The 14,318-nt window shown below is 46.0% G+C and overlaps 1 protein-coding gene across 1 annotated transcript in view; it reads left to right on the top strand.

Annotated features, from left to right (window-relative positions):
- Window positions 1-14,318, top strand: part of Ubtd1 (ubiquitin domain containing 1) — a 55,722-nt gene that overhangs the window by 897 nt on the left and 40,507 nt on the right. The window lies entirely within an intron of this gene.

Here is a 14,318-nt window from a genome sequence, read left to right as displayed (position 1 = left end):
GGGGTGCGGGGTGAGCGTAGTCAAGCCTTCTCAGCCCCTGGAATGGGATCCCTCTCAGCCATGAGAATGGGATCTGCTCTCTGGCTGTGTGCGAAGCGCCAGCAGCGCTGTCTTCACTTTCTTGGTACCCTTCTGTCCTGGCGCTGCTGCGTCTGAGGGTCATTTTCCTAGGTCTTGTATACCCTTCTCTGAGGGTGTTGCAAGGAACTTATGCAAATGATAAACTGTGGCGCACAAAGGGACCTTCAACCCTGGTCTGAATTTCCAGATGTACCTCCCTTCTGTGGAACAAGGCAGATCCAGAGTGGTTGATCAGCTTCTCCGAAGTCACACAGCTTGTTAGTAGTGCAACCGGGTTTGGAATCCAGTGTCTTCTTCCTCTTTGTTACCACACACCCCTTTATGTAAGAGGAGCCACAGGGGCAGTTGTTAATGAAGTGGAAACTCTGGTTGGAGTTTCCTGTCTACTTTGACACTGGAGGTGTGTTGTTTTGCTTGTAGAAACTGGGAAGGAGGATGGGGAGAACTGTGGGGGAAGCAGGAAAGGCTGTGTGTGCAGGCAGAATGACTTGTGCAGGTAGAAACGTTTTCATAGGAGGATGGGGTAAAACTTATCCAAATTCTCTTGAAAGCAACCCTGGCCATTCTTCTGACCAAGGACTTGTTCATTCATGTATTCATTCAGTCAGTCAGTCACTCAGTCAACAACTATTTCTTATTTATATGCTCTGTCCTTGATTTTCATCACATTTCCATGGTTGACTACTCTTCCCTATCTCAAACTCCCACCACCTTTCTTTGTCCACTTATCCTTTTCCTGGTTTCCTTTTGGATTATTCTTGCCCACCCTCACTTGCTAGATCGATGTTCTGGTTTCTCTCCCAGAGATAGCTTATTTAGTTGCACAACTAACTCTTTGTCCATCAGAGAGACTCCTGTCTACCAGTTACTGGCTTGATTCCCAGACCCCCATGTCTACTAGGCAGTCGTAGGTACTGTGGACATTCTTTGGTCCAACCCCTCTAAATCAAGTCCTGCACTTCCTTACTCGTCTTACTTGTCAGCTAGTCGCAGAGGCCAGCCACTTCTTCCATCAGCAGGCCTGACAGACAAGCCCCTTCCCACTTGATTTGTTTCCATGTCATCTCAAGCCCATCTGTTCCCCCAAGCTGCAGTGACTTCTCCTGGGAGGGCTCCGGCAGTCGCCCATCTAATACCTGCACGCAGTGTTTATCTGAAGCCACTTGTGTGTCTAGGCTGTGGTTTTTAGGTCCAAAAAAATGTTCTGGTTGGACAGTGGTGGTTCATGCCTTTAATCCCAGTGCTTAGAAGACAGAGGCAGGTGAATTTCTGTGAGTTCCAGGTCAACCTGGTCCACAGAGTGAGTTGTAGGAAGGCTAGGTCTTCAGAGAAACCATCTCTCCAAAGACCAAAACCAAACAAATAAAAACATAAAAAAATTTTCTGTATCTTCTACCTCTATGAGACCTTTACCTTCCAAGACCATACACGTCTGGCCTGATCCTTTTAGAACCGGCATACTTCCTCTTCCCTGACAGTAAAGCCAGCAATGTTTGCATATAGCACGTCTCCTTTATGAGAGCCTGCCTTATTCACCCATCGTCTTCTTTGTTTTCATTTCTTTTCTTTCAAGACAGGGCTTTGCAATATAGCACAAGCCTGGCCTGGAACTCCCTATGTAGCTGGTGTAGCCTTGGTGCCTAGATTTTCCTTGAACTCTCTAGTGTCCAGAGTGCCGGGGTTATAGGAGCGTACCAGTACATCCTCTCTCTGTGTGTGTGTGTGTGTGTGTATCTGTGTCACACTTTGCTCATATCCATATCCCTTGAAGCACCCAGCCTTGCAGCACCACCATCCCCAGCAGAATGGTTGCTTCTGAGAACTCCTGCAGACACATTACCTATGCCACTTACTTAACAATTATCTGTTCTGTATTATTAGTGATGTCTTTGAAGTTCACAGTCTTCTATCAGCAGCCAGCACTGTAAGCCTGGAGACCTGGACTTGCCTTTTCCCTGTATGTTGGTCTGCTTCTGTCACTCACTCATACAGCCACGTGTAAACAGTCAGCACTTAGCACAGCGGCTTGTACAGAAGAAGCACTCAGTGTTTGTTACTGTAGAAAGCTAACTTGACTTCACTCTGCCACTGTAATCTTTTATGCAAACATTTTGCTGAAGTATATCTCTAGTTTTTTTTTTTTTAACCTGCTAGTAAAAGGTTCTTTTAATTCTGTGGACCCTACTATGAATAGTTTTATTCATAAAGTTGAAAGCCAAGGGCTAGGCTACTCTGGAGGGTGGCAGTTTTGGTACAAGGGAAGGAATCCCTCTTAACTTCATACTATGTACTTGGCATCCTGAAACATCTGAAGCTTACCTTTTTACAGGGACAGAGTATCATATTGTAAGACGAATGCTTGAACCTGGGGGGTAGCTCAAAGGTAAAACCCTGGCCCAGAATGTGAAGAGCCCTCCATTGAATCTCCATCACTGGATGTGAGGTGTGCCTGGCCCTCCCCATAACTGAAGCATACTTTGCTTTCCTTTTTTCTGAATGGGAAGAACCCTGAACAGAGACCTGGAACTGGAGGGCCAATATGATGGCTCAGCAGGTAAAGGTACGTGGTGCCAAGCCTGACCACTCGAGTTTAATCATTGAGACCCACATGGTAGGAGATCTCCTCCTGAACGTTGTTCTCTGACTTCTGTACTTGTGTCCTAGACAATGCATACAGGCAAGAATACATGCCAATTTTTTTTTTAAAAAAACAGATTGGGCATGGTGGTGCACACCTTGAAGCCCAGCACTCTGGATGCAGAGGCAGGAGAATCTGAATTTGAGGCCAACCTGGTCTATATTTTTAGTATAGGGCCAAACCAGGATTACATGGTAAAATCCTGTCTCAAAAAAAACCAACCAAAAATTGAAAAGATCCTGAAGTCTAGTCCTAGGCCTTTGATCCTAGGCATGTCAACAAGTCTCTCTGAGCCACATTTCTAATGTGTCAGAAAGGGACAGAGTTATTCAAGGTCATTATTGCTGCTTTATCATCTTCCTCAAGGTGATTGTTCCAAACTGGAGTTACTGGGGTGAAATGTACCTTCCAATGCTACCCTTCGTCCTTAACTCTGTCTTCTCAGTCGTTTGACAAGTGAAACAGACCCAGTGCCCCAGTCCAGGGGGTGGGTTCTCTGCTTCCGCCATGCTTCTGGCAGTCAAACTCAGGTGCTCAGTAGTGGTAGCAAGACCCTTCACCCACCTAGCAATCTCGCTAACCTAGCAGTTGTTTCTTAAAATAGAAATAAATACTGTTTTTAAGGTTTATTTTTATTTCATTTGTGTGTGTTGTGTTTGTGTCTACGGGTACCTGCAGAGGCCAGAAGACTGTGGGATCTCCTAGAGCTAGAGATACTAGCAGTTGTGAGCCATCCAGTGTGGGTGCTGGCACTAAACTCAGGTTCTTTGGGATGTAGATGGGGTAGCCATCTCTCCAGCCCCAAGTAAGTATTATTTACTGGCCACATTTGTTTCGATTCCCATTTGGAACTCATCTGAATGCTAATGACCTGGGAAAGGAATATCATGCATTTATAGTATTGTTCTTTGTTTAGTGACATTTTAAGTTTTCCTTTGGTAATAATTACAGATGTCAAAGAAACTAATGTATTTTTAAATATTTTTTGAGACATAGTCATTAATATTTCTTACTATGGAGCCTCTTTTAAATGTGTTTTTTAGCCAGGTGTGGCAGCACATGCCTTTAATCTCAACACTCAGGAGGCAGACACAGTCAGATATCTATCTGTGTGTTCGAGGCCAGCTGGTCTAAAGAGCAAATTCCAGGGCAGCCAGAGCTCCACAGAGAAACCCTGTCTCAAAACAACCAAAAAACGAAACAAAACAGTACTTTTTAATTGTTTCTCTGGATGCACCCTTTCTCTAGGTGTTGGCTATCCTGGATGCTCCCAAGACTACCTGAGGATTTATTCATATGGAGGATGCTTCACACACAGTCAATCAGTATCCTGTCCAGGAACTAACTGGGTGAAGCAATTGGGTCCTCAGCCATGGTAGAGAGAAATTGAGGTGGCAGTACAGGCAAGTCTGTTGTGTGGCTCTACCCTGTGAGACTGTGGCAGGGCTGAAACCCAAAAAGTCTGACCCTGTGATAGGCCTGTGGCTCCACTTTTATTCTGGACTCTAGCTCACAGGGGAGAGCCCCAGACCCTGTTTCATCCCGGCTGGGCTTGGCTCTATGGTTGCAAGGAGTCTGCTACTGTGGGGGCTGTGGCTAGTCTGAAAGGAATAGTTGAACAGCTTCTCCTTTGCTCAGTAAAGGCCACACAGAGCTTATAGTCTTGAGGGTACAGATAATAATCACACAAAATTAAATATGATCACCCATGTGATTCCTGTGTAATATGCATATATGTATTGTATATGCTAGTGACTCCTATGTTTATAATCAATCCATCCTTTCCAACTCCAGCCTTGAAGATTTTTCTGTTTGTTCTGTACCTCTACATCCAAAAGGTTTCTCACATTTACACATCCAAACCACACTGAGTCCCTGCCTCGCTCGCTGTTATCGCCCCCACCCCAAGTTGTTCTTGCCTCAGTTATTGCTGACTTCATTCTTCAGTTGTTGATGCCCCAAAACTCTCAGGTTTCCCTGTCTCAGGCTCTATATCCATTTAATCAATAAACCCTTCTGGCTTTGCCCTCACTGTATTCTGAACCCGATTCTCCCTGCTGGTACCATTTTCACCCAGCTAAGCAAGCCTTCATCAGCCTCCTGACCTTCCCTCCTCTTCCTTTGCCTCCTAGTAGACTATTTCTATCGCACCAGCCAGTGATGCTGTGAACTGTAAGTCAGATTTTGTTACTGGCCCAGCCCTTCCTGTAACTCGCCAGCTCATTCATTGTCCGTTCGGTGGCCTATGAGGCATTTACCTTAGGCGTCTATTATCTTCATTTCTCTTCCCACTCCCCTGAAATCTGAAACAGTCCTGTCCTCTCCTTAGCCTCTCCCACATCATCCTTTTTGAGTATCAGTTCCCTTCCCCTTGCTCTTGGCATCATCCGCTTTCCTTCCCTGTTCTATTTTCCTCCATAATCCATAGCGTCACCTAATATTGACTGGGTACCCTAACATGGAAGGTGTTTAATATTTCTTGGATAAAATTGGTATGTAACAGAGTTAGTGGGATCTGTAGACTATCTAAATGAACCTACCTGTGTTAGAGGAGGTATCCTGAGAAAATGACTTGGGCAACAACCTCAGAGTGGCCTAAGACCAGCATGCTCCTTGTCCAGGAATAGGTAAGCCTTCTAGTGCCTGGGTGTGATTCCCAGGGGGAGCCTCATGCTGGGAGGTAGAAGTACTGGTGCTAGAGTGCTTCCTAGAGCAAAGCCAGGAGCACTCTTGTTTGATGTTTGTATGCTCACCTGGTGTTCAAGTCCTTAACTCACAAGGCAGGGAAGAGGTGGCCCAGTAGAATGTGAGACAGGAAGTCAAGTGATGTGGATTCCAGGCCTCTTCACCATTGATTTGTTAGAGCATTTTTTAGAATCATAGAATTTTAGCGCTGAAAAGAAATCTAGAGAGTTCTTTAACCTCTTTTTTCTTATCCAGCTATTAAAAAGGAGAACAAAGGTATATCTGCTTCCTGCCTAGTTCACAGAAATGTGGTGCAACTTGTATCAAAACTGCGTGGGCTCTGTCAAGTATCGATTGTGGTCAGGTCAAGAAGCACGGAGTAATCAAGGTCAAATGTGTTCAAAACGGAGGGAGCGTTTAGTCTCTGCTACGCTCAGATTGCTTTTATAGGGCAGGTCGTTTGTTTCATGCTTGGTTGATCCTCTCTTTCTGTATAGATGTTTGTCTAAGCTGTATACATATATGTATGTACATATAAGACAGTGCTCCTACTTTACTGCCACAGGAAGTTATGAGGATAAAGTTAGCAAAAGAATTTTAAATTCTGTTCATGGCTGCATGGTCTCCATCCAGGTTCTCATCTAGCATTGGTGGGAAATGAAGCTTTGGTTCTTTTCTCCATTCTAGTTTTTTGTGTGGCTTTGGGTAATAAGCCTCTTGATCTCTCTAAGCCTCAGTTTCCCTGTTAGTAATGGAGAGACTGTCTCTCTGTTGACCTCTGAGAGAGGTTATAAGACAGGAGTGAGACCCTGGATGAGAAAGAGACTTTGTGAACTGGGAAGGTTTCTATTCAGAGTTAGAGGATCTTTACAAAGACACTTTCCCCCTTTTAGATCACTGAAGCTTACTCTTCTTAAGGTGCAAAACTGTAAAAGCTGTAGTTAAGACTATTTCTGCATGGAATCCCTGAAATGATTGCGATTGTCCTGGAGGAAGACAGATGCAGCATAAAGACAGTTTTGTAACTTTGGGTTGTTGAAGTCACATCTTGCATGTGTAAATACCTGCTAGGGCGTGGGGACCACAGCAGGCCTTGGAAGCTTCACGTCAGCAAGAAGAGAGTTCTGGGTGGGGAGAGAAATGATGGGGCAGAAGGAAACTGCTAGCCGTCCTGCCTGGTCAGTTACAGCCCCACTAGTAATGTGAGTGTCCTGGCTGTAGGGCTGAGGACTCCCACCCGAGAGGTCCCACCGGTGAGCTGTGTCCACCTGTGAACCTTTCTCGGTCTTCCTGGAAATTAGCAGTCCCATTTCCCTCCTTTCCAATAAACAAAAACAAAAAATAAGCAATGTAGTTAAGACAGGCCACCTAGGGAGTAGAGACACCTGGATCAGGAGTTCAAGGTCATTTTAGGCTACATAGCAAATCTAAGGCCAGCCTAGGCTATACTGAGACCCTGCCTCAACAAGACAAATGAAACCCCCATGGCTAAGCATACACAAAACATAAAATGTACTTTAGTCTTTCATGGTACTAAGGATGGCATCCAGGACCTTACATAGGCTAAGCAAGTGCTGTACCACTGAGCTACACTCTGCCTTGGTTTTTAGAGGTGGTCTCACTCTGTAGTTCAGACTGAGCTAAAAGTTGCTGTGTAGCCCAGGTTGGCTAGGAACTCCTATTTGATCAGTGCCTTGCCTCTTACCTTCTGAGTGTTGGGATTATAGGAGTGTGGCAACGTGCCTGACTAGAATATTTTCAGTATTTATCTATACTGTAGCATGTGTCAAGGTGTCTTTTCAAAAAGAGAAATAATACCTCATTGTCCTACTATTTCACTTCTGTCTTTAAAATACCCAGACTAATGGTTTATCATGTAGTGGACATATCTGGTGGGCTCATATAGCTCCTCCAAATCTTCTTAGGTCTAGAGAAAGAGCAGTAGTTCCAAACTTGAACCCTGGGAGTATTCCAGAGGGTACAATGCATGGGTTTGGGTGTTTGCCAACATCTCTTCTGGTCAGTCAGAGTCTGACTTGCTTCTGGATTTCTAACTCCATGGGCAGCAGTTGGATAAGTTTCTGTGTTCTCATAATTAATCTGGCTTCTAAAGTGTCATCTTACTCAGGCCTAGAGAGCCACTTGTCTTCTGCTCCTTTTGTAGGCAAGAGGGGGAAACCTGTGGGGGAAGGTATATGTCCCAGAGCTTTGGCTACTTGGTAAGCTGCTTGTCCACCCAAGCCCCACCTAACAAGGATAGCACCTCCCATGCTTTCAGAGTGTTGAGGAGGGAGACCTAGCTCTTTGTACATCACACTTGCACCATCCTCAAACCCAATTTTTATTGCCCTCAGGACAGCCCATCAGGAAAGGGGCTGGATCCTCTGCAGTACTGTGTCTGTGTGGGGCCTACAGCAATGGAATGGCTCCTTATTTGTTCCTGTGTCTCCTGAGAACCTTGTTCTAGGAGCCTAGAGTGAGTAGTGTATTTTTCCAGAGCCTAAGCCTAGGTGCCTGAGAGTCAGCAAGCAGCAGGTACCTGACAGGTGAGCCCAAACTGTAAGTTTGTTATTTTTGAGCACTAAGAGATGCAGCTAATAGGAGATCATCTGGGGCACACCATGTTCCAGGAGCATCAGGTGCAGAATCCCAGTGACTCCTCATAACCAAAGGTAAAGAAACAGTCCCCAAGAGACAGCCTTGCTTGTCTAAGGCCACACAGCTTGTTGCAGTACTGTAATGAAACCCTGATGAGCTGAGATGTCAGAGCTCAGGCTCCTGGACACCATTGTTTGTTGTCGTTGAATAGCAGAACAAAAACCATTTTTTTCTTTTGTTGTTGTTTCTGGTTTTAATGTTATTTTTAAACTCTTGAGACAGGGCCTCAAAGTGGCCTCAAACTCACTAGGTAGCCCAGGCTGGACTGGAATTTGCAGTCTTCCAGCCTCTAGTTTATCTGTTAACAATCATGGAGGCCTGTCACTAGGGAGGCAGAGGCAAGAGGAGGCTCATGAACATGAAACCATCCTAGTCTACATGAGTTCCAGACCAGTCAGGGCTACATATTGAGATCCTATGTCAACAAAACAAAACAGAAACTTGGCTTTGTTTTGTTGGTGGTGGATTTTCTATGTGTAGCCCTGGCTGTCCTAGAACTCCCTCTGTAGACCATGCTGGCCTTAAACTCAGATATCCAACTGCCTCTGCCTCCTGAGTACTAGGATTAAAGTTGGCGCCACCACACATATCTCCAAGTGTTTGCTAGGACCCTTCATAGGCCTTATGTCATTTTGTCTTTTTTAACCTATGGGAACAGCTTTCTCTGTGGATATTGATGGCCAGGAAGACAAAGTTGTTGTTGGTTACAATAATGAGAAGAGTTAGAAGCAGAACCCAGCCTGAGGCCTTGAACTCTTTTGTTTGTATGTTTTTGTTTTTCGAGACAGCATTTCTCTGTGTATCCCTGACTGTCCTAGATCGATCTGTAGACCAGGCTAGCCTCGAACTTAAGAGATCTGACTGCCTCTGTCTCCCGAGTGCTGGGATTAAAGGTGTGTACCACCACCACCTGGCAAGGCCCTGAACTCTGGATTCCATGCTCACAGAGCATGTGTGTTGCTGCAGCCCTATCTAGCCCATGGGAAGCAACCAGGCTGACAGCTATGAGGTCTACACAACTCCATGATGGAGAGGTCATGTTCCTCTCCCCATTCTACCTTGTCTAGTTTCCTGGTCCCAGACCATACCTTCATAGGCAGAAACACCCAGCCATCATCCTCTTGGCACATAGTAGGTACTTGATAGATGTGCCAGGACTGTTGTTTGAGGGCTTAGTGCTGGAGGTGATGGAATCCCAGCCAAGATCCTGATCCGAAAGAGAAAAACCATCAATAGAATGAATGCAAACGCACTTACTTCCTCCTCCTTCCCCCAGAGCGAACCCCCACTTTGCAACTCCCAGGTGCCAGGGCCTTGAAGAAAGGAGTTGCCCACGCTTTGCAGCCTTTGAATTATTCTCCTACTCCCAAGGGGAAAGAAGCAAGGGAGAGTCACATTAGCAAAGTGCTTGCAGAGTCAGGTGTCACTCTTTGTGATTAGTAAGATGAATGATCCCTTGCTTTGCTCAGCATTTTGTAGTTTTCAAAGTGCTTTCTCAACCACTGTGTACTGTTTGATCCTCACTGCCTTCCTGAGCACTGAGACTTGATCAGGGTCCTAGGCAGCCCCAGGTGTTTTTGTTTTTGTTTTTTGTTTTTTTTTTTTTTTAACTAGCAAACAAGGAAGAGGAGGGAGGCAGGGAGGAAGTTACTCCATGGCTTGCTTTTTTGTTTTGTTTTAATGTGTATGGGTGTTTTGCCTGCATGCATTTCTGTGTACTGGTGTTCAGGGAAGCCAGAAGGTGTAGGATCCTCTGGAATTGGAGTTATAGACCATGAGCTGTCATATGAGTGCTGGGAATTGAACCTGGGACCTCTGGAAGAGCAGCCAATTCTCTTAATTGCTGAGCCATCTCTCCAGCCCCTCCACTGCTTTCTGACTGTGTGAAAAACTCAGGGTCGAGCTTCAGTTTCTGCATCAGTAAAGTGGGGGGCCAGAGCTATTTAGAGTAAGAATGGTGCTGCTGGGTTTTTACTGAAGGTAATCAAGGCAAAGCACCGGCTTCCTTTGAAGACTCTCTTCCCCAGTGTCGAGAGGAACCGAGGGTAGCTCGTCCGTCCTCTAACCAGGGCAGTCTGCCTGTGGTCTCCCTCTGACCCTTTCTGTATAGTAGGACTGGCCATGAGTTTCCTTTCATTCACAAATACTAGAGTTCTTTCAGAGGAAGATTATGAGATAATTTTCTTTTGGCCACAGGAAACTATGGTAATTATGGTAAATATTTTATTCATTTGGTGTCTGTATTATCCCAGATCCTCTAGCTCATTAGCTATGTAATCTTAGGCAAGTTAATTTGAAATTTTTTGGCTCTCAGTTTGTTCATCTGTAAAATGGAGAAGCAGTACCTACTTCAAAGGGTTGTAATGAGGATTAAAAGAGATTTTCTGGGTAAAGGATTGTGCCCAGGGCATAATTAAACATACAGTAATGTTAGTTATTATTTACTGTTACTTCTGTGCCTGGCAGCTGTCTTCCACCTATCCCTCCCCCAGTTGAGACAACCAGCTGATGTCCAAATGCAAGAATCCTCAGTTATTCCCTGGGTTAGCTACCATTCTTTTTAATTCCACTTATTCAGGAAGGCAGATTGTAAGCAAGTTGCCAGACAGTGATATTATTATGGAGATGGCCTTGAATTCAGCTTCATTTTTTTTAAAAAAAATGTGAATCATTCACAAAAACTTGAGAACTTCAGCCCTCATTAGTAGCAGATACTGGCAGCGCTCCCGGCTGGCCGCTCCTGCTGAGGATGCCGGCGGCTGTCTTAGGCTAGCTCCACACAGGCGAAGACACTTCTTGTTCAGTAGGTCAAAGCTGGGGAGCATGCTCAGTTTGCTGGGGTCTCCCTCCAGGTTGGCTGGCCTCCAGTCTCTTTGGGGTTTCCTTCCCGGAGCTCTGCATACTTGTCTGATGTGGGTCAGCTTCCCTCACCCCTCTGACCTTTCAGTTGTTAACGTCCTCCATCACCAGAACCACTTTCCACACCTGATAAGCGGCACCTGGACTTAGGCTCCAATGCTGTTGCTTTACATGTAGTGAGCATTCACACCTGCCCTCTGGGACTGACCATCCATCCATCCATCTGGCACATGTAGGCGTGCCCCCCACCACACCAGGCCAGGGTTGACTTTAGGGGAGAGGTTTTATGACAGTAACTACTGCGTGAGACATAGTTCACATAGTAGGGAATGGAAGAATTTGGACTGGAGACTATTGTTCTGATGCTCTCAGCCTTGGGTTCCTTCTCTGCCCTACATGCTTACCTTCCATTTCAGCAAAGGGCTCACTGGTCTCTAAACAGGTATAGCTGGTTTGCTGACATCATTGCCACTTGTGACTAACACTACCCTACTTGGGCCAGTGCTCGTGCTGTGCCTCCTGAATGTTCCAGAAAGTACCTTTATAACAATGTTCCTAGGTCTGTCCTCCCACGGCCACCACCCCAGCATCTGGGGCAGGCCACACTTAACCTCCATAATATGGGATATGACACACAACGGTGATGTTTTATTTTTTTTTTTTCTAGCAAAAGCTCCCTGTCCTCTTGCAATAGAGTCATACACTGTGTTTTATTCCCCAAGCCCTGCTGCCCCCAGGCTGCAGGAACCCTTGTCACTGAAGTCAGTACAGTTGATTAATCTCCTACCATACTTATGGTAAGTCCCTTCTCGGGTGTTTAACACACTCTTCAGCTTTCACATTGGTCTCTCAGTGTCAGCCCTATCGAGTCCACTTTAATAAAGCTCTAACAGATGAGGATTGGGATTGATCCACAGCTTTGAGCATGTTAAGCAAACACTCTACCAGCGAGTTACATCCGCAGCTGGAAGATACCCGTAAGTGGAAGAGTTCCTGTGTGAGAGCTAAACCTAACTCTGCAGGACTGCTTCTCTATATTCTGTCTTGCTAGAAGTGAGGGACACACAGCACAAAGGGTTAGCTCCAATTCTTCAAGGAGCTCACAGTGTGATAGGCTAGATGACACTGAGGTTCTGTGATTTGTCCATTTCTCCTACCCACTCCTACCGCTCCTGGCACATCCATAATTCACAGTGCCAAGATGCCAAAGGGACCTAGGAGGTAGCGCCCGAGGCAGCCCACAGTGCTCTGCACAGCCAGTTGATGCCCCAGGCCACCTCCTCTTTACTTTCTGTCCTCTGAACGCTCATACTGGTCCACAGAACCCAGAACTTATTTGAGTCTGGTTCACTCTGCTATTCCTAGCATGGCCTGGTTCAGGTTTGGTTGCTCAGGAGATGGGAGACATAATTTGGCTTGAAACTTTCTGCTCCTGTGAATGTTTACATGGTCCACTAGAATCCTTTGAAAATTTCTTCTTATTCACCCTGTTATTTGGGGTCTCTCCCCAAGGACAGGATGGACCAGCCTCTGGAGTCAATAGGCAAAAGGACAGCCACATTCTCTGGGGAGTTTCTGTAACCTGAGCCTGGCCCTTTCTGTTGAAACTGAGCTCAGCTTTGTCCTACTGTTGAAGGTGCTGGGTGGAAGAGGCAGGGCTGGGTGGCTGGTCCCTGACCATCAGACACTTCTTCTGAAGGCCTGGTTGGAGAATCCCGCCTGCCAAAGTTGACAGCACTTTTCCTTTGGCATGAGGACCATGGCCCAGAGGCTGCTGCAGCCGTAGGTCCCATTCTTCATGTTTCTACCCACTGTACTATGCCAGGTTGGGTATAGTCGATGGGGAGCCAGTTAGTTATAGAGGTGAAGTGATAGTTTCCCAAAACCTGTAAGGTTAATGCATCCATCAAGGGGAAGGAGACTGTTTTATGGGGGGATTCAGTGAGAATAACTTGGAGTTCTGAGGGTCAAGCCATTGGTCAGTGCAGATGTGGTGTCAACTGGATGTTCTGGTACCTGATAGGAAATTTGGCCCTGCTTCCTGTGTTCTTTGTGATAGCTCACCCTGCTTCACAAACAGATGTACAGCACATGGCATACTTGGCATCACATCATCTGTGATGGGTTATGGACTGCCTCGAGGAGGGCACAAAGGCAAAGGCAGGGTCCAGCAACTGTGTGGACAATCGTTGAATGACACAGTATAGATAAGTTGAGACGAAGGCAATGCATAGACATTTAAGAACGAGTTGAGGTGGGAAGGTCCTTGTAGACTTCAGGTATTATGGGAAGGAACTAAGTTGCTCCTTGTGAGGTAGGAGTTGGGGGTAGGATTAGAACAGAGCAGAGAGCAGGCATAAATGGGCATAGTTTGTAGAAAAGTGACGACTTGAAAAGGTGTAAGTAGTAGAGAATCAAACGATAAAATTTTCTTTATTGAAAAAACAAAGCTTATTCACATAAACAATGTGAATTACAATGCTGGAAGCCCAAAGCCAAAGTGTTTGTAGTCCCTCCAATGAGGAAATCTTTGTATGCCCACCGTGTGGTGAGTGTGCGCTCTCCTGTGACGTTTATCCGGCCTCTAACCCCCACTACACCTTCCTGTCCCTCTACGCCAAGGGTTAGATCTTGCACAGTGATCAGGGTGTTTGGATAAACGGGAGCCCCTGTTGGATTTTGTACAAGGGAAGCATGCATATACGCAAAGTGACTTGAGAATAAGCACCTAGGCATGGTGAGCAGGCAGGATTGGAGCCTGTCTGTCATACGCAGTGGTTTTACCACTTCAGGTTCGGGACTTAGGAATGGGGATATGGCTTGTTGATTAGCAGTACTTGTTCTTGAAGAGGACTTGGAATCTTGCAGATTCCCAGTGCCCACCTGCAGCTAGCTCACAGCCATCCGAAACTCCAGTGTCAGTGTCTTTTTCTGACCTCTGAGGGCACTAGGTGTGAATGTGATGGGCAGACATATATGTGGACAGAACAGTCAAACACATAAGTAAATCTTTAAAAAGTTTAAAAAAATATCTGGGGCTCATTTCATCACTTACCCACCTCATAAGAGTGTTAGATTGACACCGCTGATCCTCCAGGGGTCAGGGGTCAGTCAAGGACAAGAATTTTACTGGAGATGTCTGAAACATTTGCTGCCACCTTCTGGCCCCCCTCTCCCCTTCCCAAGGACTCTTTCCCCCATTTGCCGCCTGCTTTCTCCAGAAACCCTTCTCTGAACTCACAGACGCAGAGCCAGTTTTGTTACACCACAGACCTTCCTACCGTGTGAGGTCATTTCAGGGGAGAAACTATATATAGCAGAGGACCAGCATCAGGACAGCTCCACATTGTCAGGCCATTTAGCATCACCCTTCCTCTGATGCTGACAGGGTCACCTT

Source organism: Phodopus roborovskii, unplaced genomic scaffold (genome assembly GCF_943737965.1).
Source record: "Phodopus roborovskii unplaced genomic scaffold, PHOROB, whole genome shotgun sequence".
In the NCBI taxonomy this organism is placed as follows: domain Eukaryota; kingdom Metazoa; phylum Chordata; class Mammalia; order Rodentia; family Cricetidae; genus Phodopus; species Phodopus roborovskii.
The sequence above is the reverse complement of the archived record's forward strand: the minus strand, read 5'-3'. Positions and strand labels throughout refer to the sequence as shown.